Raw genomic sequence first — 2,977 nt, forward strand, 5'->3', positions numbered from 1 at the left:
CACGGTCGAGAGTAGTAAAGTGATTGCATCAGTAATCACCTCTCCTCGACCTTGTGATGCTAATTGGATCTTGACGCATACTCATGGTAGAGCCCTGGAGGGCTCAATACACAGTGGTGTTGAATCTCGAGAACCAACCACAATAAGGGTCCATGTGCAACCATGGATGAAGCTCGTCCAGAAAGGAGTCACTGAACAGACGATTTCGAAGCCAATAGTCGACAAAGAAGAGCACTAGGAAAGAGTTATTGGCCCACCAAATTGGAGATATTTGCATGATTGTCACCACTGAGTCGAAGTAGAGGAATTATATACGTCGATTCCCGAGATTAGAGATTTTGAGCTCGGTATTTGCGAGCTACATGGCATTTGTCCCCCCATTCGGAATTTGGCACTTTGCCTTTTGTCCATCAACTTAAACTTGTGAAGTCGTTGATGCTGTAAGAAATTTAATGTCGATCAATTAAGATTGCATGGGTTTTAGAATTAATTACTACATGAGACGGGGATGAAATGCCTCTTAGTTCTGATACCATATCGAAGTCTGGAAGACCAACTTAAACATGAAGCGTCGCCATCCGTCCAAGCGCCGCTCCCACGAGGTCAAAAAAGAAGCTAACCTAAACTACTAGCCGGAGCCGAGGCACCGGGATTTCCCTCCCTACCCCTAGCCGCCCGAGCGACACGCGGAGGGAAGGAGTATCCACAAGTTGGCCAGTGAAGTTTGAACGGGAGAAAAACTTTGCCCTGGCCGCTTTTTTTTCGTGGGTAAATACTGTATTACTCAACTTGAAAGATGCATACAATCAATCGTAGAAAGTTGTGTAGCAACTGAAGGCCCTGATCCAATCCAATTCATGGTTCTACCCTCTAAACGAGCAAACTTGGTTAAGTTATACTAACCTAATTTTGCCTACGATTTATATGAGTAATACATGATTCACGGAGAGACAAAAGATATCTAATCTCTTTAATGAGTGACACATAAATAGATCTATCCACCTCCTTGGCCTGGATTAGCTTCACTGCAACAGGAGAATCCATCTCAATCATGATTGGACGATCACTTCGTTGGATAGCCAATGAAAGGCCTTCCATACAAGCACATAATTCAGCTTCTATAAAGTCACGGCATGAAAATAATAGTCTGCATGAAGAAAAACTAATAGCACCCTTCTCATCTCGCAAAACCATACCAACACCAGCTGAACCATCATCATCTTAGGACCCATCGGTGGAAAGTTTTACCCAACCAGATTTTGGAGCAATCGGAAAAGAATACGCCTGGTGTGTCATAGAGACGGAGAGTACATTTTGTGCCCGTGCAACAACGTACACATCAACACATGCACACATATTTTGCACACACTATAAATATTGTAATGGAATGTATAATTCAGCTTTTTCCGATCCGAGCAACTCTGCTGCGCCAAAGGCAGCTACTAATCGCCAGCACCGATTAATTAACGACGAGTTGGCGACTAGTGACTGCCGAGTTAGTGAGCGAGAGGAGATGGATGAAGCAACGGCGATCACGTGGAGGATTCCGTGAGGAAAGTGGTCGAGTTTTGCCGTCGGGGCGTCGATCGTGGACATTTCTTTTGACGTCAAGAGCGGATGCGGACGGGGTGGGTGGATTTTATGGCGATGGCGACCCGGGGGCTGCTGTCACGGCGGACGGCGATCGAACCCCTGAAAAAGCCCTGGTGTTCTAGAATCCGTTGAAGAGTTGGAGGTTCTGGCACACCACACCACACGAGTTTCTGATAGGACCGGTTTTTTGTGCTGACATGCATACATGTCGCCGTTTTGTGGGAATATCACAGCTGTTCCAGAAAAAGGCAGAGCGTCCAGGGAGCATATCCACAGCCGATGAACGGGAACAGTCGCACGCACGTACGTGTCTCGTTTTTCCGGTGGTCGAGGTTGCTATCCGTATCTGTGGATGGATGTAGCAGGGAGAACGCCTTCGTGTCCATGTATCTAGAAGCAGAGCCGGTCGTGTCGTAGACTCACTCAAACTAGTCGTGTCCATCAGTCCATGTATCGCGCGTGTCTGCGCGATTGTGTGAAGCCGTTTTCGTGTCAGCGAACGAACGGTGTTGCTTTTGAATTAGGTAACCTACTAATAACTGCTTGCAAGATCTGCAAAACATCCTTTTCTGAACTTTTGAGGTACCGCACGGTCGGTCAGTAAATGAGGGGCTGTACAGTTAGCAACTCGCAAGCAAGCCCCGGCGAGGCTTCAAATTCCAAGGCGGTAGGTGCGCGCGTGGACGTGGTGGCTCGGCGTCGCCGAGCGCGCCGCACCGTCCCGCCCGGCCATGCACCTACCCAGCCCGCCCTGCGCTGGTGTACATGCACGGCGACGTGGCAGGGAAAGAAACGAGACAAAATGACATGACCCGGGCGGGCGACCCACGCCGTCCCTCCTCCGAGGCGCCGTACGTTACGTAGGCTCGCCTCATTCCACGGCCCATCCGCCCGTGCGGACCGTGCGCCTCGCCGGCCGGCCTGATCTGGTCGGTCGCCCACATCAACGGCCCCTTCTGTCGTCTCCTTATTTCGCTTCTCTGGACGTGACCCGTGAGGGAGGGCGATTCGACGGCCATCAGCCCAACTGTTGCGCGCGTCCGACTGACTTCCGGGAGCGTACGCACGCACGCGCGTACGTACGCACCAGTTTGCGGGAAGCCGTGGGACGGATGGACGGGCCTGGGCGAGTTCGTTCGGTCGACGTGGCGTGCAAGGCACAAAATGGTAATGGATGATGTGATGCAGAAATGGCTGACCTGAAGGAGAAGCCAGGAATTGATGGGGGCGGCCGGCAGCCACGGAGACGTTTGATGATGAGAGGTGTCTTTGCTGCACGTTTTCCGTTAAGGGAAAAAGGAGAGCTTTCAGAGCATACAGTGCAGCGAGGAAGCCCGTAACGAGGCGTCAGTTTCGTCGTCTTCACGGTGTTTTAACGGTGTCC

This window comes from Triticum dicoccoides, chromosome 2B (genome assembly GCF_002162155.2).
Source record: "Triticum dicoccoides isolate Atlit2015 ecotype Zavitan chromosome 2B, WEW_v2.0, whole genome shotgun sequence".
Classification (NCBI taxonomy): Eukaryota; Viridiplantae; Streptophyta; class Magnoliopsida; order Poales; family Poaceae; genus Triticum; species Triticum dicoccoides.